The following is a 24,958-nucleotide window of genomic DNA, read 5'->3' on the forward strand; positions in this document are numbered from 1 at the left end:
TAGATAAAAAATAGATATTCATATATAGCACATATAATAATAATGATGATAATTATAATGATAAGAAAAAAAAGGGTCTTATTTGCCCAGGGTAGCCTCTTCAGTGTTGTCACTGCTCTACCAGAGGGCCCTGCCATTATTATTACCCCAGCGTTGCCAGGTACCCATTTATACACCTGGGTCGAGAAGGACATCGTGGGTAAAAAAAATCTTGTCCAAGAATGTAAGCACTGGGCGGGATTCGAACCCGGGTCCTCGGTTCGGGAGTCGGATCCACTATGCCACAGCCCCCCACATGACATTTCATTATATGTATTCTGACATTAAGTAATAAGAGAACATTATTCTAAACCACTGCTATAAAAGTCAACCTGTAGTAAATGGGAATCTCTGAATGGAAATTGGGAATTGTGAAAGTTCGACTCCAGTTGGAGGCACCAGACGCAATGGAGGATGTTGGACTACCAACCTCATCGTCACGTGATCATCAGAAGGAAGTACACTTTTAGGGCAATCTTGAATGTGTGACATCAGGAGTACTTGGTGGTTAATTCGGCTTCCTTCTTTTTGGGGCCATTTTCGCAGTCACAACTAGCTAAAAAAAGAAGATCACTCCAAAATCTTCGAGTGATCCCTGAGGTCACTCCAAAATTAGTGAAAATGAACATTTTTACTCCAAAGTCACTCCAATTTCACTCGAAACACACTCTTTTTTGTTATTTACTCCTTCATGAGTGAACAATTTCACTCTTCTTTTTTTAGAGAGACAACATTACTTGACACTGTCACTGCTCAAAATGATTTGGTAAAGACCGTGTGCGTCATCCGAGATCCGTCACGTAATTGCCGCAGTATCGCTCTGCATATGTTGGGCATTCGCTGCTCATTCGCTTTGTCCGCTCAGCATCTGTTGGATGGACTGTACGCATTCGCTTTCATTCGTTACTTTATCCGCTCGTTACACGGTCAGCATATGCTCATCATTCGTCAGGCGAACGTTCGAAAACCACATTTTGCTTGCGAATTCGAGCGGATACGAGCGTAATCTGGACTTTGCCAAATTTTGCCCATCCGCTAGGCATTCGCTGATTTATACGCTGTAGTGTGACGGGGCCTAGTTCTCTACTCTCGTATAAAATCAAGGCCTGTTCCTACGACGCTTCATTCCTGCTTCGATAACGCTGTTGGGGGCCTAGTTCTCTACTCTCGTATAAAATCAAGGCCTGTTCCTACGACGCTTCATTCCTGCTTCGATAACGCTGTTGGCCCCTTTAGCTACGCTGTTCTTACGCTTTCCCAGACTCAATTATGCATGCAATTATGCGATACGCTGGAAAATGTTTGCCAGAACAGCAAAACTGATGATGATCAGGAGGACGCGTTGTCGTTGTCGCGAAAATGAAGACGAAGGAGCGCATATTTAAGAAGAAGAAGAGATGCAAACAATAAAGAGAATAAAGCAAAACACTTTGGAGCTACTGTCTGGGGGCCCGTGCAGGATAAAATATCTGACTTTGGTATTTTGATATCCGATGGATACTACTTCCATTGCAAAAGAAATTAGCCGTGACCCTTTTCGGCTGAATGAAACAAATATATATATATATATATGTGTGTGTGTGTGTGTGTGTGTGTGTGTGTGTGTGTGTAGGGGGCACTTTGGGGCTACTGTCTGGGGCCCCGTACAGGATAAAATAACTGGCTTTAGTGCTTTGGATATCTCTGATGAGTACTACTTCCGATTGCAAAAGAAAGTAGCTGTGACCCTTTTCAGCTGAATAAAATCAATGTGTGTGGGGGGAGGGGGAGGGGGTAAGGGGGCAATTTGGGGCAACTGTCTGGGGCTACTGTCTGGGGCTACTGTCTGGGGCCCCATGCAGGATAAAATAACTGGCTTTAGTATTTTGGATTCCTCTGATGGGTACTAATTCCATTGCAAAAGAAATTAGCCGTGACCCTTTTCAGCTGAATGAAACTATTGTGTGAGTATGTGTGTTGAGGGGGGGGGGGGGGCACTTTGGGGCTACTGTCTGGGGCCCCGTACAGGACAAAATATAACTGGCTTTGGTGTTTTGTATGTCTCTGATGGGTACTACTTCCATTGCAAATGAAATTAGCCGTTACTCTTATCAGCTGAATAAAGTCAATGTGTGTGTGTGTGTTTGTACGTAGAGCTTATATGGGGTGGGGCACTTTGGGGCTACTGTCTGGGGCCCCGTGCAGGATAAAATAGCTGGCTTTGGTGTTTTGGATATCTCTGATTGGTACTCCTTACATTGCAAAAGAAATTAGCCGTGACTCTTTTCAACTGAATAAAATCAATGTTTGTGTGTGTTTGTACGTAGGCCTATGGGGGGTGGGGCCCTTTGGGGCTACTGTCTGGGGCCCCGTAAAGGATAAAATAGCTGGCTTTGGTGTTTTGGATATCTCTGATGGGAACTACTTCCATTGCAAAAGAAATTAGCCGTGACCCTTTTCAGCTGAATAACACCATATTTGTGGGGCCCTTTGGGGCTACTGTCTGGGGCCCCGTACAGGATAAAATAGCTGGCATTGCCGTTTTCATGATAAGTACACCCAAAGGAACAATATCCACCAACTTTTGTCCGTGACCCCCTTCGGCTGAATAAATCCATTTTTCGGGGTCCCTTTTTGTGGCCCCTAGGCTTACGGTACAGGATGTGACTTGCCAGCAATTCATTTTATTGACCCTTGGCCACATCCTTACATGATGAGATCATCAAAAAGTGTGACCCTTTTCAGCTGAATAAATGCTCTGGGCCCCCGGTCTACTAATAAGCTACTAGTACTTCGTATTTTGCACGTTCCTGCCTACTTCATGCATTTTGATTCCATGAATCAATTTTGCATGCATTTACAATAGCTGTTGCTATAATAATAATGTGGGACAAATCTTGGGCAAGGATTATGGTTTTCACCAAGGTGGCTCAGACGATTTTAGTTCCAAATGGCTATGATTTTTCAGACAGCTGTCAATTTTCTATCGATGCCCAAAAGAATTACACGACATCATTTGTGCCTTTGATATTGCCGCTTGATTCTGTCATCTTTCAAAGCAATCTGAAGATTTTTGTATATTGCTAATTTATTGTCGGATATTTTTTGTTTTTATATTCATGAAATGAAACGACCCTTCACGTAGTGATAAAACATGCAGAACAAAAGTCAATCCCGTCCAGAAGTATGTGCAAAAGTGTAAATCTAAACTATATGTTGTGAAAATATTCTAAATCTTACTCTCCTGGAAAGCCGATTTTCTCACTTTTCCGATTAATTCCGAAAAATGAAACTGCGTGATATGGTTTAATCTTCATAATTTGTATTCTTCATAAATCGATATGTCAAGAGTCGTGGCCAGACACGGCCAGTAGAGTAATTTAGATGCTGATTTATTTCAAGGAAATATTATGACAATTCATTTTGAATTTTAGTTGTCCAATGGGGCCAGCAAAATATTACCTTTCTGGAAGTTTGGTGGCCCGACATAACTTTTTCATTGGCCACGGGCCAACTGGCCACCACCGCTAATGTCGAGCCCTGTCCTAAGCATGCACACACATTATGAATTGAATACATCACAAAGCTCCTTCCCATTCTGACTTTAACCCGCTCCATACGAGAACCCGATGCCCTGTGTATTAGCTCTATGGGGATTTCAAAATTCAGTATGGAATGGGTTAAATGCTAAAATCTCGACAATGGTCGCAACGTTCTTCATGCATATCGAAATCCATTCGGTTGTAGGCAATGTGCCATTGCATCGAGTTCTCATGTTCGTTCGATCTTCATTCTATCTTTCTTTGTAAATTTCGATTCAGTAATATCCGCTATGTGCATGGGACTTATTAGGGGATGTTATCATGTCACACATAGGATGGTCCCAACAGACACCATTTCCGAATATAACCTTAAAGGACAAGTTCACCTTCATAAACATAAGGATTGAGAGAATGCAGCAATATTAGTATAACACATCAGTGAAAGTTTGAGGAAAATTGGACAATCGATGCAAAAGTTATGAATTTTTAAAATTTTTGTGTTGGAACCGCTGGATGAGGAGACTACTACAGCTTGTGAGTCATATGAGTACAACAGTATAAAGAAAATGTAAAGAAAATTCAACATATTTTCACTTTTTTCGCACAATGAAAGAGCACTTGACTTGCCTCTTCCTAAAGGCAGGGGGAATAATATTACCCATAACATTTGTCGGTAACGAGTCGGGGGAATGTGTACTCTTTTCAAAACATGACATTTTGTGAAATTCTCTTTATATTTTCCTTATATTGTTGTACGCATGTGACATCTAAGTTATTCACAGACTGCAGTAGTCTTCTCATCCAGCGGTTACTGCACAAAAACTTCAAAAATTCATAACTTTTGAACGAATTGTCCGATTTTCCTCAAACTTTCAATGATGTGGTCTACTGATATTGCTACATTCTCTCAATCCTTATGTTTATGAAGGTGAACTTGTCCTTTAACAATCACTGAAAGGTCGAAAATTGACGGAACTTGCATGTTACTAATATTTCCTGGAATATTCTTCTCTCTTTTAAGTGGATGACTCTTAAAAAAAAAACCCCAAAACAAAACAAAGCAAAACCACGCAACAAAAACCATGTGGCCCCTGTGACCACACTCAGACACTCGTTTCCCTTTTCAGTGCCTGTGATGAGCTGCCATGTTTTGCTAAAAATGTCTTTATTGTTGTTTTAGGTTTGGCCCTAACTGCTGCTCATCCTAAATGGGTATGATTTTCTGACGTATATCTTTTCGTTAAAAAAAAAAATCTGCAAGCAAAATCATCTACAATAAATGATATACAAAATGTGTTAGAGATCACTTTGAGTGTAAAAGAAAATGTAAGCCTGGGAATACGAGCATCTTAAAGACTGTTCATATAGCTGTTGGTTTAACGTATTAAATCTTGAAAAGGGATGGACCGTCCTCGTTGTGACGTTTACAGCCTTTAACCGTTCCTGTGCTAATGAATGAAATGTTCACAGATTTCACACACAAACTTACGGCCTGGTGATATGATGTGGCAAGCTGAGGCTTAATGTTTAACCATGACTGTATCGAGTTATGCAGCGTTCAGTTTTAGCGATGTTGGCGTATTCATAGCTTTGCTGCACGAGATTCGGCACATCAGCTATTATGTGCCCACGACTTTAAATTGGAAGATGGAGCACCCTTTTAAACGTCATTCGTGTCTTTAGCCCAGTCCATCAGATAACTGCAAAAAAGAAATAAGAAATCACGCTCCTTGACATCTTGTTTTAAAACAGACAAACAGAGTGGTTCCGTTTACTTCCTGGGAATGGACTAAATTGCAAAAACGTTTATTCCAAAATTGGCCTGGCGTGACAGGGACGAGATGTTTTGTCCCTACAAGTTCTCATCAAACCGGATCTGGGAAACCGATTGGGCGACATGTTTAACAGCCTGAGGGGACCGACGTACTCTAGGCATAGAGGAGTTAAAACGTGCAGTCATCCCAAGGACTTCTATAGAGCACCGATACAACTACAACCGTGATTATGGACTAGTAAAGTGTGATGCCAGAAGGATCCATCGCCGTGGAAACTAGTGCACGTCGCGAGTTCGACACCCGCGAATTATACACAGCCCACGAGTCAAACGGGTGCTGTTCGTTATTCCGAAGGTTCGCTATTCCGAAGGTTCGTTATTCCGAAGGTTTGTTAATCCGAAACACACAAATTCCCTTTACATAGATGTTCGTTAATCCGAAAATGAAAAATGGCTCGTTAATCCGAACATTAAATTGTGGCGTTATTCCGAAGGTTCGTTATTCCGAAGATTTGTTATTCCAAAAATGAAATTCGGAATAACGAAACTTCGGAATAACGAGCTGTAACCGAGTCAAACAGCCCATCAGTTCGACACGAAGCAAGTAAGGCCCATGAGTTCGACACTAACCAAACAAAGCTCACGAGACCGACACACTAAGCCCCGTGATGTAATGTCGTTCTCATGAGCCGTTTTCACCTAGTGTCGAACTCGTGGGCCTTGTTTGCCTAGTTTGGAACTCGTAGACCGTGTTTGCCTAGTGTCGAACTCATGTGATGTATGACTCCTGGGCTGTATGACCCTCGAACCTTTTTGTCAAAGTCGCACACGTGGGTCGTATGGCACGTGGGTGTCGGTCACGAGGGTGACCCCATGGAAACTGGTTCTAAACAACCATAACCTCACCTGGCCTAAGTGATTATGTGCGCACCTGGTTCCAACCCAAACTTATCTACAGATGACTGTGACATCATCACATTGATACTCTACAAACAACGACGTGTAAAAACAAACAAACAAAAACAAACAAGAAAAAAAAAATACACAAACAAACAAACATTGTACCCGTCCTTCCTTACACAAACGGTCGACATGAAACTTACAACTAGAATGTCCCGCTCTTTTCAAGTCTCGCCGTTAATTAATTAACTTGATGTGTTTTATGCTTGGGAACGATGAAGTCTCTTCATTACGTTCCAGTGTGCGTTCAGTGCCATTTGCTTCTTGTTAGGAACTCGACGCTGTAAGTCGTATATAGGTTTAGCTGCGTCACCATTACAACATTGTATAGGTACAAGACTATGGATTGTGATGTACAGTTATTAATACCATCCAGTCAACCCTGAAGAACATAAATTGCAGAAACTGTCCCTGAGTGTAACTACCACTTAATCAATGAACAAGAACAGTTTCGTGATCTCAAGTAGATGTAATGAATTAGTTTCATCATGGTTTCAATGCCAATGGTTATATCCGAATCCCAAGGAGACCTCTCTAAGATAGTGTGATATTATTTGTGAAAGTCGTTAAAAGGAGAAAACAACAACAACGACAATCCAATCAAGATATTGGACTAAGCTGCGAGGAATAGGACAACGGGATGAATTAACCTTTATGAATAAAGAAACAACAACAACATAACTCTTTACCTGTTCAACCTCACCAGGTAGCAGTGATATCCAGGGCATGATAATACCCTTCCGCGCCATGGTCATTATTATAAATAAGTGAAATTTCTAAAGAACTATGAGGCCTATGTAATTATACCACAACGTCGAAAAACAGCACAAGTCATGTCGACAAAATGTTGGCTTCTGTACGAACGTTATGAAACTTCAAACTACCACATGCTATCAGGCACGCCATAGTGATGTTGGTCACATACACGCATCCAAATTAGCTGAAGAGGCGATGGTGTCATGGACTTACAAATTTCCCATTGGGTCGTGTACAAAATAGTTGGGTCCCCTCCCCACATAACTCAGTTATTGCATTTTCTCATAACAGCTATATCACTGTCATGTTAACTCAACATGCGAAGGTCACAACCTTTCCATTGCCATCATGACGCTTGTCAAAAACATCAAATTAGTGAATATTTTGTTATTTTTGTGGTTATTGTGTGTGTGGGTGTGTGTGGATGTGTGTGTGGGTTAGTGGGAGACGTGGGCCTACTTCCCCTCTTTTGCTTGTATTCATAATCTATCAAAATTAATATACTGTGAATTAAGATGCATGAATATAATACAGATATTGCCGTTTTAGTGGCGTATCAATAACACTTGGCATTCCCGCGGGAATTATATTTTCCCCGGAGATTTATATATTTTCCCGAAACACTCAACGCTGAGACTGTCTTGTTGTATGTTGCTACTATCAACGATGTATCCCTGCTGGATAGAACACAGCGTTCCACAGTGTGAGAAACACAGACTAAACACAGTGTGAACACATTGTGAACACAGTGTGAAATCTCTTTACACTGTTAGATTCGAGCGTTTTAACAGTGTGAATACAATGTGAGTCATCAATTCACAGTGTGAAACACAACATTACTATGTGAACACTGTGAAAACTACACCACAGTGTGAAACGATATCATCTTCACACTGTTAAATACGAGCGTTTTCACATAGTCAACTATGTGAACACACTGTGAACACACTGTGGGACACTGTGTTTTTTCCAGTAGGAATGCTCTACATAACTACACATCATTATTTTCATTCTAGCCCTCTTCGGCAGTTAAGTCAAATTCTTGGATTATTATCATGCTTGAGGTGACGTCACTGCTGCAGATAAACGTTTCGATCATCGTTGCTTTAGTCAGGTGATTGCATTATGACCAATCACCGACCAGTATTTATGTACATCATCCGTGTACTGACTTAAGTGAAAAAGGACACAATCCTTGATAGCATTAATGAACTGAGGGCAGCCATGTTAGATTTGGAAGTGCAACTTCGTTTATGGAACCCGAGTTGGCATTGGCTGAAGCCAATGTAGTAGTAGTAGTAATACATCATTTAATACACGTGTAGGCCTACATAATTATTATATTTATGTAAAGCACTTGCATAATTGCATCTATGTTTAGCCAAAACATACAATTACACACACACACACACACACACACACACACGCACACACAAAGATGATTGTGTGAGAAAAGCGCTCCCAGTGTAATGCACAGTTATTGCTGGCAACGAGGATACCAAAGAATGGACAAGTAAACGTTCATTATTCTTAGTATAGATTATAAAAACTTGTGAAAGCGTGGCTCTGTGTGTGTGCGTAAGCGTGTGCGTCTATTTGTGCATGTGCGCACGCGACAGAAGAAGTCGATAACATCCCAGCTCCGGCTTTTTTTTTTTTTTTTGGCAGCTGGTTAAGGTTTGCCAAAGACTCGTTTTTCCATCAGTTACGGATACATCCCCGTGTTTGCCACATCTAACCACAGTCTGTTTTCATAACACGTCGTAGTCGCTTGTTCATCCGGAGATGCGATTATAAGGGAGCAAAGTTCATCTCACCGCCGACGATCTTAGTATGCTTGAAATCATGTCGAACATGAGAGAGAGAGAGAGAGAGAGAGAGAGAGAAACGTGGTCCCTCCTGTTTGAATAGTGCCGATCTGTAAAGGAAGTGACGCATTAGTAGATGACGATAATGATCATAACAATCGGATAATGATAATGATAATGGTGATGACAATCGTAATAATGAAAATAATGATTATAATGATAAAAATAATAATAATAATGATGATAATGATAATATATACAATATACAAAGACCTGCACTGTTAAAGGGATTGTGCTCGTCTTTATCATTCTAAGTAATTTCACTTGTGCGCGTGTGATGTATGTGCCGTGTCTGTTTGTGTGCATGGTTATTATACTGTATTTTGCGTAAGGGAGTACATAATTATGGCTTATCAAGCTTTCAGCGTAGATTTTTAACTACGAGCTCGTTATTACCAAGGAGGTACTAAAGCTTTGCCTAGTACCTCCTTGTTATTACTATATGGAGCTATACAATGTGTTGTATATCTATAAGTCCATGTTATTAATGACTCTATTTGCCCTGCGAGAATGTTCCTATAAACAGGGAGGTGAGCTCACCTCCCTGCTATAAACGAATGCTGAGACAGAATTGTCTTCTTTGCGAGACTTCTTGAAACTCCGACAGAGAGTAATTACCAGGTAGCCTTGAAAGTGTCATTATTGAGGTGGTTTAGGAGATCTATAGAAATCTTTGTTATTGTGATAATGAGTCTTCCTGTTATTGTTGCTCTTGTAAATGGTTCAGAATAGTTTTATGGTGATTCCATCTTCTTGTGATGAGTCTTGGACTGTGCGATCTATTATTTATTTACCGTTTATTTATTCATTTTGTGTATTTATGGACGTAGGTACCTGTATTCATTCATTTTATTCATTTATTTATCTTTTCATTTACTTATTTCTCAATACCTTTGACTTTTGCCGTCATTCTTGTGATTAATTCGGTATCAATAGCGTCACTGACTTGATAATAGTAATAATAGTAATAATGATAGTAATAATAATAATAAATATGATAAATATGATAAATATGTTAATAATATGATTATAAATATGATAATCATGATAATAATAATGATAATAATAATAATAATAATAATATTAACAATAATAATTATTATCATTATTATCATTGTGTTAATATAATTAGTAATGATATTAATAAATATAAATATAAACATAATAATAATAAACATAATAATAATAATTACTTATTTTCTGTTATGGACAAGGGGAGAAAGAAAGCTTACTGAGACTGAAACTGAAACTAATAATAATAATGACTCATGTACATGTATAAGGGTATTTATAATGCCCTTTACAACTCAGTCTCAGAGCTCAAAGGGCAAGAACTTATGACTGTTGTTAATATACATTCCTGTTATTAACTCATGTGCCTGTAATTGTTTCATATCTTATCTTAACTGGAAAAGATGTTTTTTGTTAATAGATTTACAATGCTTCCTTCCCTTACAAACCTTCTAAAACAAAAGGCAGAGGAAAATACAGTGAACAAAAGTTCTGTCAATATTTACATTTCTGGAGTTTGCCTGATAGTTTCGGTTATCTTCGAAGAGGTGGCTATATAAACCATCTCAGAAGCAGCAACCAAAAACGTCATAGATTAAAGTTGTCAGTGTGTATAAGAAAGAGATGGTGTGTACTGAAGTGTGTGAATCCTTATCTGCAGCATGCATTCTCATGGCGTGAAACTTTTACTGTCTACGATCCCTCTCACTGTTTTTTTTTATGTGACATTAAAGAGATGGTATAGTTTTACTTGAGATGGGGATCCAGTTTTTAACTTTATGTGAGATGATTATAAACTGCTTATTCAGGGCTCGACACTAACGGTGGCCCGGTGGCCCGGGGCCACCAAAAATGAAAGTCGGGCCACCAAATTTCAGAAAAGGGCAAATTTGGTGGCCCACCTCGGGCCACCAAAATTGTTTGAAAAGTGTGTCAATAAATTCGTAACTTTTTGCGCCGGAAATGCATAAATGCATGCAGTGAGTGTGCGACTTATCAAAAAAAAAATGGACTTTTATCAATTTTTTTTTTCGGGCCACCAAATTTTTCTCTCGGGCCACCAAAAATTTGAAATTGATGATTTTGGTGGCCCCATCGGGCCACCGAAAAATAAAGTTAGTGTCGTGCCCTGGCTTATGACATATTATACAAGAGCATACCATTCTAAGACGAATTAAAAGTTTATTGAGAATTGGCATGCTCCGTGAAAATCGGCATTGAAGCGGCTGAGATATCCATAAACAAAGAGATCCTAAAATGCTGGGTCCCACCTTTGATTAGGACCTATTTGTTTCACTCTGATTTGGATATCTCAATCATTTCAAAACCAAAGTTCATCAAATTAACTTTTAATTCCTTTTAGAATGGTATCCTCTTTAATATTTTGTATAAGTTGTATCTAATCCTCTTGAAAAAAGTTAAAAACGTGAATCCCCATCTCAAACAAAACTGTACCATCCCTTTAACACACCTACAATAAAATGCCCGAATGATCCTTAAGAAGATTGTACAATATGAGTTATTATTAGTCATGCAGGGCGCAGCATAATTAAGTATACTGGCTTCGCTGGTAAATGGCTTTTTGTGCAGCCGTGTGAAAATACAGTTTTAGAACCAACGGGGCGGGGTGGGGGTGGGTGGGGGGGGGGGGGGGGTAGGTCTGGCTTGAGAATAGACTGATAGGCCCGAATTCACGAAGGTGGTACAAATGAAACCATGGTTTAAACCATGGACAAAAACCATGGAGCGCCAAGTGTGGCACGGAATATTTCGTTACGAAATTGGTCCTTTCGTCGACAAAATGACTGTTCCGTTAACGAAATGATCATTTAGTTACAAAATGTTGTCACGTTACAAAATAATCATTTCATCGACGAAATGACTGATTTCGTAACGAAATATTCCATGCGACACTTGGCGCTCCAAGGTTTTTGCCATGGTCTAAACCATGGTTTCATTTTTGTACCACCTTCGTGAATTCGGGCCATAGAGAGGAAGGCTCGTCTTCGCGAATGAATGAAAATGATTCAAGAAGCGTCATCATAGATGACACACTCGTGAGGAGATTACATCCGGGGAACTGGTGAATCCATCTTCTCTCCCGCGATTATATTGTATTTATCTCTCCGCAGCACTCGATGTAAACCTCTCTCTCTCATCACTTAGAATGAATGAATGAATGAATGAATGAATGAATGAATGAATAACTAACTACCTAACTAATAATTAACTTAATACAAAAACGGATAAATAAAGAAGTAAATAAATAAATGTTTACATATATATGTCATTATGTATATATATTATACATACATATAATATATATATTTACATATATTATATATATATATATATATATATATATATATATATATACATATATATACATATACATACAGACATCGTGTAGATAAGCAATGTCAGCAGTAATGTTTGAGATTTAAGGTATTTGATACAATTGAAAACGTTAAGCAGACACAAATTGGCTGCTAAAAATCGTTTGTCTCCTTAATATGGTAATCATGAGCATTATAATGTCTCTCTAAAGCTGGATCCACATGCAGTAATAACAGTATATAGACAAATATGACATTGGTGTGTATATGAGGGTTTTTTATCTCCTTGCCTGTCCCCTCAAAAGTATATCTTTTAGTTTTGTGTATGTTTTTCCCTAACTCATAGTTGGATTTCTAGCGATTTTAATGATTGGCCTAACATGGTGACGAGTTTGTGGCATATTTCTGATCCGTATGATATCACAAAAGCGATAATGGAAGAGGGAGAGAGAATGATAGAATGAGAGAGAGAGAGGGAGAGGAGGGGGAGAGACAAACGGAGGAAAGAAAAGGCACGAATAGTGAAGAACATGAATGGAATTACTGTGTACATTGCAGACAGGATGTGTATATGTATATGGCTAATGCAGGGGGCAGAGTCCACTAGAAGCATCAGCGAACATTACCGAATCTCGTATAATAAAGGCGGTCTCGTACCTATGAGTAATACCTCTCCTTGGCACAATGTTCACTCATACCAGGGAGGGGTGGTTCCACCTCCCTGCTCATACTGGCACTAGACGTTTGGAAGAAAAAAAGGTGTGTGTGTGGTACACTCCGGTGTAAAATGTAGTGTATTCGCGTCGCAGTTTCTCAACCAGTTGGGTAATACCCCTTTATAGAGACCTGTGACCCGTTGCATAAAAGTTACTATAAGGTAACTTTGCCATCCAATGGTAACTTCCATGGAATTCGTGATTTTGATTGGCTGTTGAGTATTGTTGCCATGGTAGTTACCGTTGGATGGCAAAGTTACCATAATTGTAACTTTTATGCAACGGGCCCCTGTTTTGTTTGTGCTGTTTTATGTTTACGTCTATTTCAGTCATAACTGGGGGGGGGGGGGGGGGTTCAGTTTGCCCAACAATAGTTGATTTAAGCACTGACATAGCAAAGCACCTGACTCATTTCCATAACCCATTGAATCATCTTTTCTTCATATTTTGGAAGCATCTTCCAGGCGCCCGTTGTAGTCGACGTCAAGTACAGTGTTTACAACGTCTATATAACGCAAGCCTTTTTTTCGGACAGTTCGTGCACACAAGCTGATTGCACAACTGGTGTACGTGCTTTGCTGGTTGTCTGTTAGAGCTTAAAGGAGAGCTCTAGACCTGTCAGCCACTAAAAAGAAAGAGTAAGATGTTACAAGCCAAACAGTGAAAATGTGATAAAAATCAGATAAAAGTTAGGGAAGTTATGATATTCAGAAGTTTCGCTCTTTTTTCACGAAACAGTTCGTGAACAGTCAATATTATTAATATTCAATGTTCAAAAAGTGAATTGATGATGTCATCACCCCACAACTTGCATTTATTATCTTGCATATAACATCTTGAAGTTTTCGATTTTTGAGGTTCAAACGTAATAAGGCCATTCTCAAAACCTAACATATCTGATTGAGCATCATTTTGAAGTTATTCAGCCAGGAATAGCATATCATTTTGCACTTTTATTGGCAGAAAATTTTGAATTTCGTTGTTTTGATTTAACACAATCAATGGAAAATTGTATAGGGATAACATTAAAAGCTCACTCGTTTGCATATTTATTAACTATTTAAGTATACTGTTTTGGAAAATACATTGTATTGACCAATCTTTAGAAATTCAAAACTTTCGTACTTACTATCCGATTTTGATAAATGTTTCACCGTTGTAATTATAACATTTTACTCTTTCTTCTCAGCCAAATTTGCACGGGGCTGGAATCCACTTCAAGCCAACGCTCTGATGCTTTTCTGTGTGTGTGTGTGTGTGGGGGGGGGGGGCTTCTGTTTTGGTAACAACTATTTGCGAGAGCACGTGCGTTGCGCAGTCGGATCGGAGTTCAGAGGGAAGTACATACCGAAAATGACGTATGTAGACGGGCGCCATTCTCTTACACAGTATAAATGTTCTTATTTTGCGCTTGAGATCCCGAATTCCGCCACACAAACACTCGGTGCGTTTTTTCGTCCTGTTTTACGTATATTGCAGTTTTGGAACAGATAACCTCTTGGTGAATACACTCTTGCGTCTACATTACTGCGTCCGATCGAGGGCAACTTTAACATGGACCAATAAATCTATCCGTCCCAGACGTTGAGTGGTCTGTATAACGACAATGAAAATCTGTTTGATAAGACGTGGCGATCGTCAACGCTTCCAACCGGATGTTAGTCCAAAAGCAAAAGAAAGTCTAAGGTTCAAAGATAGATCTATATAATTTTGAAATAAGCTTGTATGAAAACACTCGTTCCCTCTAATAAGAAAGCGTGCATTGTATCACGTCTTTCAGGACGAGTGGGATTTTAACATCAGATATCAAACCTGTTCCTCCCGCGTTTTTTCTTTTTTCTATTTCTCCGCCCTCTCCCTCGAGAATTTGCTCATTTTCTCTTCGCCCTTCAACTTGTGTATCTGTTTGCCTACTTCCATGTCTGTCCAATCACTTACTGTAGATTTTCTTCCATCACATCCATGATTTCAACCCCCCCCCCCTCCTCTTCCTCCCCTTCGATTGAGCTGTAAGACAACACGATTACGCCGTGTCCGTCGCCCAGACTTGCGGAGCACGGAGAGCCCCGTTTCACGAGTCTCCCGCGCGGAGTTTTCGAGTGTAGGGAGAATCCCGCTACCACCACATCTACCGTTGACAGGCGAGAGTTAGGTAAGGGGAGCGGAGAGCCCCGTAGGCGACTGCACATAACACGATCTGAAAGGCTTGCATGCCTGGTTTGCTGTCCTGGGCTGGGCTAAGCCGCCAGTCCGCATAATACACAAGCAGGCGCGCGCACACACACACGCACAATCTCGTTCGTGGCGAAGATTGATCGCAGAAACATCATCACGTCCTCCGAGGTAAGCTCATGCTAGTCTGTTCCTACAGACCACTTAAATGTTTTACCCCTCTTTCACCTCATCTTCTCACTATTAAAGAGCTACGTACCATATGATTAGGCAACCTATTATTTTGTATGCGTATGTATTGGTTAGATGTTAATGTGTATTGCACCTCCATGTCAAGTGCCAATGAACTATTATGCTCACAGATGTTCGTCTAATAGTCAAACTTGGGAATACATTTGTGTGTGTGTGTGTGTGTGTGTGTTTGCACAGAATCGTTACTAATTTGTCACTTGGCTTTAAAAGGAAATATCTCTTTATTTTCAATGGGTGTAGTGTTCAGAGTAGTTTCAACTAAAAACATCAGCAAAATAATCAGCAAAATTTGATAACACTTTTTCTAGGAAAAAAAACAACAACAACCGCTAAGTAGGGCGTTACCAGCAAGTATACGCATAGTTCTGTTCCCTCTGCCACACATCTTCCTCATTTGTTGGTACGTGAAAATCATCGAAGTCCTTCTTTTTTTTTACACCACAGTAAGTATCAGTCCTTTCTCGTGTGAACTAATCATCTCTAATTCATTGCAATAATATATTTATTCGTTCATTTAGTTTATTTCCTGCCTACTTCCATCTCTGTCCAACAACTTACTGCAGAATTCTAGTATCCCACCACATCCAGTTACCTTGTTTATCTACATTATACCTATGAACGAGGTAGATCTTAACTTGAAAATGGCATGAAAGGAACAAAGCTCCGGTGAATTCAAAAGTGACAACACAAAACATGGATTTTTGAAAAGTGCATTACTTAGTTTTGACAAGTAATTTCTGCAAACGCCATAAGTGTCTCTCCTATATATATATATAAAAAAGCATGTACAATAAGTAATTTTCAGGCAAAACTCAAAGAACATGTAATAACCCATAGGTATTTCTTAATTGTTTGGATGCTGAACTGTCTAATATCTATTTCAAACCATACATTATTCATAATTCGGCACCTGTTCTCGTAGGGCAATGCATTTTTTTTTTTTTTTTGGGGGGGGGGGGCTAGTGTAGAAGTCTGTTCATAATTTATATTAAATTCACAAGGAATACTTAGAAGCATCGATTCAGACTAAGCTTACATTTATTGAGAGTTGGCATGGCAGCCACACATCACGGATTTCACGTTTTAGAGGGAACAAGGTCCATTCGAGTTACACCACCGGCAGTATAATAGCTCCGCTTGCTGCGTGCCCGTTCATTGAAGAACATTGATCAGCGTCTTGCCCATTCGTGAGCGTCGTCTTTCAACCATGCCTTTGCAAATCGTGCTTAAAACTCAGTTTGACAGAGATAAATCGATTTGAGGATGTACTCTTAATTGTTGCCTAACTTTTTTTAAGTCTTCCTATCATCATTCTGTCGTCTTCAGATTCCCGTGCTTGCTCAAATTACTGCCTTTTAACAAATAATGATGCACATCTACTAATAGTCGCGAAGAATGAAATATGAAACGGCTGATTCAAAGCATTTTAATCTTCTCCTCTCGATGTTCATACACGCTTCGTCGCTTGAAACACTTATGTTCTTCTTCTTTTTTCCTCCAACACTTCTTTGTAAATTTCTCTACTCAAAATGTCTGGAATCTGTCTCTTCCTACCTCAAAACTAACCATTTTTTTGTTTTTGTTCAGAAGTACGTTCTATTCACCACAAATAGCACGAAAATGTCTGTTTGACTTCATCTTTCACATTCATTTTGTCAAACATAACATAAATTCCTCCAAGTGCTATCTACTTATAAGCCACTTAATAGTGCACAGTGGCGGATATGCGGGGGGGGGGGGGAGGGGTTAAGAGGGTTTACCCCCCCCCCCCCCTTGGGTTCCTCCTTGGGGGTTGTATAGATTTTGTAAGGTTTAAAAAAAGATTTGGGGAGAGAGGTGGCAGCAAAATATATGGAGGATTTTGTTGTTGTTGTTGCTTGTCATAATCTATGGTCATTGGGTCACCCCTCTCCCTACCAAAAAGCTAGATCAGCCCCTGGTGCTTTCAGACACACATCCATACAACGCATGAATAATCCAACTGGCAGTGTCTGTGTATCGATATAAAAGACAAAACGTCCCGGTCGTATGAAGATACACACACACTGTATAGATGTATTGAGACACATGAAAAGAACCTATATCATACATACGTCGTATATTCATACGAGAACTCATAATCTGAAAGGGGGAGGGAGCTTCACTTCGCTTACGGATATAATTGTTATATCATATTCAATTCTCGAGGTTAAGAGATCTTTGCAAGACTGTACAAGAATGGTATATTACCACTTTGATGTTTTATTGCTTACTTGTCATCCCTCCTCATGAAATGTAAGTGTACGTGCATATACGTGTGTGCGTGCGTGCGTGTGTTTGCATGTGTTTTTCATATTTCACGCATATGAAGACATTACAAGGACAGGATATTACCGTGAGAGAAAAAAAAATATGGAATGGATTATGTCTGCATATTCATGTAGGCCTATTAATATTGATAGAATTTTGCTGCGCATTATATAGGCAAAGAAACACTGTGTTAAGATTGCTTCAGGGCCGATTAGCTTACTGCGTTCAGTATACATCATGTAAACAGCCGCCGGTAATACATAGGAGATGGCAATCACACAATATGGCTGTCATTAATTATTCACGAACTGTCAAGATTGTATGTGTAGGCCTATGATGAACTCGTGTATACGTGTCATATATGTTCCTAATATGTGTGTGTTTGTGTGTGTTTGTGTGTGAAAACGCATTCGTTAGTATCCGTCCTGTTTTTGATGTTGATATAATTATGGTGTAGGCCTATAATAGGCCCTATGTACGTACAATCAAGCTGACGAAAATGTCGGCCATGTTGACTATATAACTAGATATAAAATCACCCCATGTAACCAGGTGTGACAATACTTTTTCATAAGTGCAAAACACTTTAATGTTTTGTTGATTGTATCGGGAAAAAAAAAACAAATGCAGAAAGATGATTTATGCATGCCTTGGAATACACATCGCATTGTCTTTTTATACGTTTTCTTCTTCCGGTAGCTTCCTTACCCTTTATATTTCATACTTTCATCCTTCAGAGATGCTAAGTCAATCAAACTGGCATGAAAGAACCAAAATGAGGTGATCATGCATATTCCCCGGATGAGAAATTCACAAGGTTTTGCGTCATCTTGACACGTGTGTCCATGAAATATAACAAACGAACGAACAAGGTAAGCGAAGCAAAATGTAATCGCGAGGCCTTGGAAGGCGACTAGGCGCGGAAGTACCAGTCACCCAAATCGCGTATCATTAGAAAGGCAGACACAAAATGCATTCGATGCATGCTCGAGCGCAATTACGGAATAGCGCAGACACTCAGGCAATTCGAAGCATCCGAAGTTAAGCCATTGATTGCTATGTATATACCATAGCTAGCTGGGTGTATGGTAGCCTGCTCCCGTGGTTGAGCGCATGATAAATGACAGATCACAGATGTGTAGCAGGCATTGACTCAACTGAAGTGATTTGTCTCTAAATGGAGATTGTTGTGACTGCGGGCTGATTTTGTGCCGATGAATATTCGGGTATATCACCCGACAGGCTTCCATTATAGTGTAATTACGATAGCGAAATTTGTACACATTTCTGAAACAGACTAGTGGTGGTTATTTCCTTTGAGGGCAATGATTTCACTGTGTGCTTGCTGCATAAATATTACTGGCGGAATTGTTTTCCTGTATGTGCTTTGCTCATGATGAGATATACATTTGTTGTTGTTGTGTTTTTTTTCAATTCGATCGTGTTTCTCTCATGACTGGCACTTCTAATATGTCTACACCAATTGGCAGACGCCAACATCTTCCAGACTCCTTTTTATTTCACAAAATACTGTATAACTATACGTGAAAAGATATGCTGTTCCACGGACCTATTTGGCACTGTAAAGAAGATGGAATGGAGATTGCCTTCTCTGTACTACCTTATGTGTGTGTATACGATCATAAGATATATATATATATATATTGTGACGAACTCGCCTTCTCGTCGTGAATTAAGAGAGTGTATTTGACTGTCTGTACAAATGTCTCCGCGAGCCGTGTCAGGATGGCCGAGTAGGCGGGGTTCGTTTTGTTGCAGTTTACAACGATCCCTCTAAATTATTAAAACTACTAGTCTGTACGCTACCATGTATTATGTTGTGTCAGAAGCAGCTCACCAACATAAGCGGCACACATACCAAGTTCAGCATCACTTATGTATGTCATTCCCAAGCGTCACTTGTAGAGGATGTTAAATTGGTACACTTTTTTTGTTACCAACTTTTACTACCAACTCTTGCTACCAAGTTCTGCTACCAAGTTTTGTTACCAACTCTGCTACCAACTCAGTCACGCTAACGTGGAACACCTGTTACCAACTCTGCTACCAACTTTTGCTACCAACTCAGTCACGCTAACGTGGAACACCTTTCATAAATATATGGTGGCACAGGTATCGTTGATGGCACGGGGTAAAGTGCTGTATCGCACCGTTACCAACTTCCTCAGGCGGCGAGTGGAACTTGGATTGGGCACGGACTATGCGACAAGTCACATTACCATTATACCCGAAATCCAATGACGACGACTGGAACTTGGATTGGGCACGGACTATGCGACAAGTCACATTACCAATATACCCGAAATCCAACGGCTTGCTAGTTGGTCTTTCTCAGGAACGGTGCTCCATCTCAGGAACATGTACCACCACTCTGCACACCGCTGCTTGGTGATAGAATTCTCAAGAAGACACAATGGAGTAATCGGTTCAGCAACACATGTACAGTTTAATACACATAGAAGTGAACATGAACAACACATTTGAGTTTATCATACACGGGCTACTTGTTGCGGACTATGTCACACAACGACCACTTTATATGCCTCTCCTCCTATCGCGGAATGAGGAGGCAATCCCGCACGGCCGTAAGCGTTGCAGATATTCCCGCAGTAGTTATTCAAATTATTTACAATGATGGCGTGGTTATAAAATTCGTACAACAATTATACATTTTTGCAGTATCTCTTGCACATGGTTACTATAATTCTGCATGTATCTTCGGTCTAAACCGGAGTTGGTATTAAAATAATCCAAACTTGCCCATGACAAACAAGTAACCACATATGTAATAATAAATGTTAAAACTCATAAAGATGCACTACCACATTACAGCATTTGCCCAACGTTCCAATAGTGCCCCCTTTCTATGCTATAGGCACAATCGATCATAACAAATTATAATCGAAACGGTTAAATCGAATCGGTTCCACCGAATTTCGTTACATGGCTTCCCTCCCCATGCAGGCTTCGTCCCTGGAGCCGAAACACACAGAGAACCAAAAATGACAACAAAAATGTACTACTACAAAAATTTATGTACGCTTGTTCTGTACAGCACTACGTACAGATTATAACAACGTTATTAGACAACTACAGTCTTTAGTTCAAAGCTGTCCAACTGTCATATAGATTAATTGTTCGTCGCAAACTCGTCTTTTAAGAGTTCAACAGTCTCTTCATTTGATTTCCTGACCGGGCTGCTCCCTTGCAGCAGACAGGTCGACACGAGAAATGTCACATTTTACCCTGGCATGGTGTGCCAGAATGAATCCGATGTACGACGAGAGGAACGGGCGTGCCTTAAAGGAGAGCGGCTCCTCGATCGGGGTAGATAATCAGGTGGTCTTCCCGGTGACCGAGAATAGCGTGCAGGTGAGGAAGAGTCGTCACACCGGCGATGTCCACTAGGTAGCTTTCCCGCAACCACTGGTGCTGTCGCGCTGACGCTGACACGTGTCCTTGCTCGGCCTGTAGAGAACACCTCTGAGTCGTCTCTCAGAAGCTGGTATGCCGATGAATTGCTTTCTGGGGGAGTTTCTGTCCAACTGCATTGACAGAAGTCCACCAGATGTGGCGGCACACGATTCTGAGATATGCCTTCGTCGAGAGGCGTGGTCTCCGTGTCGTCCTCAGCAAGGCCGGTAAGGTTGACTGGCGCTGTCCCTTTTAACAACATCGGTGCTGTCGTTGCTGCACATTTCTGTCTCTCATTGTTTATACATGGGAGAGATACCCATGGAGTATGCAGCTGCATGTTCTGGAAGTCGAGCGTGGTTTGCAGACCGATCAAGAGATCCAGACCAAGGATGCCCTCAGCTCTTATGTCAGCTACTACCAAGTCAACATGGCACAAGCAGGAGCCAAGCTGAAGTTCCATGGTTGCATGTCCTTTTATTTTCAGCCGAGATCCATCTGCTTGACGAACGATGCTTGTCACTGGTTCAAGTGGTGGCTTTCGCTCAGGTCTCATTCGCAGGTACATTCCTTCGGAGACATATGACTGTGATGCACCACTGTCTACCAGAAACATATCCTCCTGCCCATTCACGTTCAAATTCACGTACAGTCCTTTCTGGAACGTGGATGACAGAAGTGAAGCTGCAGAACTAGGTAGTGGCGGTTGAGATATCTCTGGTTCGGGTGCCTCTCTGGCTGGTGTGCACCCGTCGTCTGGAGGATTCGTACCCTCCTTGGATGTGTCCTCCTTGTTACCAGAAGGCTGACTGTCCTCCTTCTGTTCGCTTTTAGGGAGTGTCTCAGTCTTTGATGCCAAGTCGTTTCTCGGCACTGGCGCTGGTTGTTCCTTCTCCCTCTTCATGATGAGATCGCTGACTGCTTCGATCATGAGAGTGGTGCTATTTTCAGACACCCCCATGGATTTGTCAGCAGTGTCTTTATCCTTCACAGCCACATCTTGTTCTTCCTTCTGTGACAGCAAGACACGGTTATACTGCCGACGATCACTCTCCATCCGCAGAAAGGCTTCTGTGTTGAGAGCAGCTTGGATTGCCTCGTCGAGCGTACGAGGCTGAGCCCGGAAGAGGCCGATTCGGATATCCCGGTCAACTATTGCATCGAGAAAGTGACCTCGAGCCAATTTATCTTGGCCCGCTTCCTCGAATTCAGGATATGCCATGGATGTAAGCTCGCGAATACTCTGTCCAAGCTCCTGCAAACTTTCCTTCGGTCTGCGTCGTCTGGAACGCAGTTCTGCCAGGAATACTTCTGAATGCGAAACAGGTCCAAAGCGGTGCTTCAGGCGGTTCACGAGTTCTTGGTACGTCAACTGACGTCCCGTCTGCTGTGCTAGTACTTTGACAGCAGCTCCTTTCAAGCTGGCAGCCAAATATTGAAGAGCTTCCACTTCCGTCCAGCGGTTAACTCCAGCGCAAGCTTCGAAATGGCAAAGATAATCCAGCACAGGTCCTTTGCCATCATATCTGTCTGGTATGGCAGCCGGTTTGCTGGTTCCGTTGCCCTGAACATCATAATGACGTCTCTGGTCCCAGAGCTCTGTTCGACGTCGCTGGTTCAGGCCAAACTGGTGTGGCATTACATCTGGTTGTCCTCCAAATGTAACAGGCTGGTCACTTGTACGAGATGAATGCGCCTGCTGCATTGGAGTTTGATGCTGCTGCGGTAGTAGCTTTGCCGATGGCGGAGCTGACAACTCCACCTCTCTATTCGCATCTCCAAACAGCTGAGGTGACACCACTGGTGAGGGTGGCAGTGACGACTGGTTAGGGCGCCCTCCAAGTGTCATCGGTGAGCAGCGTAAGTTAGAAACCGAAGTTGGTGCTACTCCAGTTTGTTTGCGCACCGACTCTGACACCTGAGCAATCAAGTCGTCGATTTCGCTAATCTTGCTCTCCAGCAAAAGTGACAACTCCAACAATGGCGTTTCGCGTGCCATAATGAAAACACAGTTAACTACATTAATTCATACAAAAGTTACAAATAGGGATCCCACTCCTGACACCATGTGTGACGAACTCGCCTTCTCGTCGTGAATTAAGAGAGTGTATTTGACTGTCTGTACAAATGTCTCCGCGAGCCGTGTCAGGATGGCCGAGTAGGCGGGGTTCGTTTTGTTGCAGTTTACAACGATCCCTCTAAATTATTAAAACTACTAGTCTGTACGCTACCATGTATTATGTTGTGTCAGAAGCAGCTCACCAACATAAGCGGCACACATACCAAGTTCAGCATCACTTATGTATGTCATTCCCAAGCGTCACTTGTAGAGGATGTTAAATTGGTACACTTTTTTTGTTACCAACTTTTACTACCAACTCTTGCTACCAAGTTCTGCTACCAAGTTTTGTTACCAACTCTGCTACCAACTCAGTCACGCTAACGTGGAACACCTGTTACCAACTCTGCTACCAACTTTTGCTACCAACTCAGTCACGCTAACGTGGAACACCTTTCATAAATATATGGTGGCACAGGTATCGTTGATGGCACGGGGTAAAGTGCTGTATCGCACCGTTACCAACTTCCTCAGGCGGCGAGTGGAACTTGGATTGGGCACGGACTATGCGACAAGTCACATTACCATTATACCCGAAATCCAATGACGACGACTGGAACTTGGATTGGGCACGGACTATGCGACAAGTCACATTACCAATATACCCGAAATCCAACGGCTTGCTAGTTGGTCTTTCTCAGGAACGGTGCTCCATCTCAGGAACATGTACCACCACTCTGCACACCGCTGCTTGGTGATAGAATTCTCAAGAAGACACAATGGAGTAATCGGTTCAGCAACACATGTACAGTTTAATACACATAGAAGTGAACATGAACAACACATTTGAGTTTATCATACACGGGCTACTTGTTGCGGACTATGTCACACAACGACCACTTTATATGCCTCTCCTCCTATCGCGGAATGAGGAGGCAATCCCGCACGGCCGTAAGCGTTGCAGATATTCCCGCAGTAGTTATTCAAATTATTTACAATGATGGCGTGGTTATAAAATTCGTACAACAATTATACATTTTTGCAGTATCTCTTGCACATGGTTACTATAATTCTGCATGTATCTTCGGTCTAAACCGGAGTTGGTATTAAAATAATCCAAACTTGCCCATGACAAACAAGTAACCACATATGTAATAATAAATGTTAAAACTCATAAAGATGCACTACCACATTACAGCATTTGCCCAACGTTCCAATAGTGCCCCCTTTCTATGCTATAGGCACAATCGATCATAACAAATTATAATCGAAACGGTTAAATCGAATCGGTTCCACCGAATTTCGTTACAATATATATACATATAATTATATATATATATATATATATAATTATATATATATATATATATATATATAATTATTTATATGTATATATATATATATATATATATATATAATTATATATATATATATTGTGACGAACTCGCCTTCTCGTCGTGAATTAAGAGAGTGTATTTGACTGTTTGTACAAATGTCTCCGCGAGCCGTGTCAGGATGGCCGAGTAGGCGGGGTTCGTTTTGTTGCAGTTTACAACGATCCCTTTAAATCATTAAAACTACCAGTCTGTGTCTACCATGTAATATGTTGTGTCAGAAGCAGCTCACCAACACAAGCGGCACACATACAAAGTTCAGCATCACTTAGATAATGTCACTTCCAAACGTCAGTTGTAGATGGTGTTAAATTGGTACGTCTAGTTTGTTACCAACTTTTGCTACCAAGTTCTGCTACCAACTCTTGCTACCAAG

General features: G+C 40.9%; 1 protein-coding gene across 2 annotated transcripts in view; it reads left to right on the forward strand.

Moving 5' to 3' along the window:
- The window catches only part of LOC139709746 (astrocytic phosphoprotein PEA-15-like), a 68,257-nt gene that overhangs the window by 26,732 nt on the left and 16,567 nt on the right, over window positions 1-24,958 (forward strand). The window contains exon 1 of one of the 2 annotated variants that reach the window (XM_071621702.1): window positions 15,276-15,324. The exons of the other annotated variant lie outside the window; for it this stretch is intronic. The gene's annotated coding sequence lies outside the window, so the exon portion shown is untranslated. Of the gene's footprint in view, window positions 1-15,275; window positions 15,325-24,958 lie in introns of those variants that run through there. 2 annotated transcript variants of the gene reach the window in all.

Source organism: Diadema antillarum, unplaced genomic scaffold (assembly GCF_040938485.1).
Source record: "Diadema antillarum isolate AM-2024a unplaced genomic scaffold, OU_Dant_1.0 seq00001468_RagTag, whole genome shotgun sequence".
Lineage (NCBI taxonomy): Eukaryota > Metazoa > Echinodermata > Echinoidea > Diadematoida > Diadematidae > Diadema > Diadema antillarum.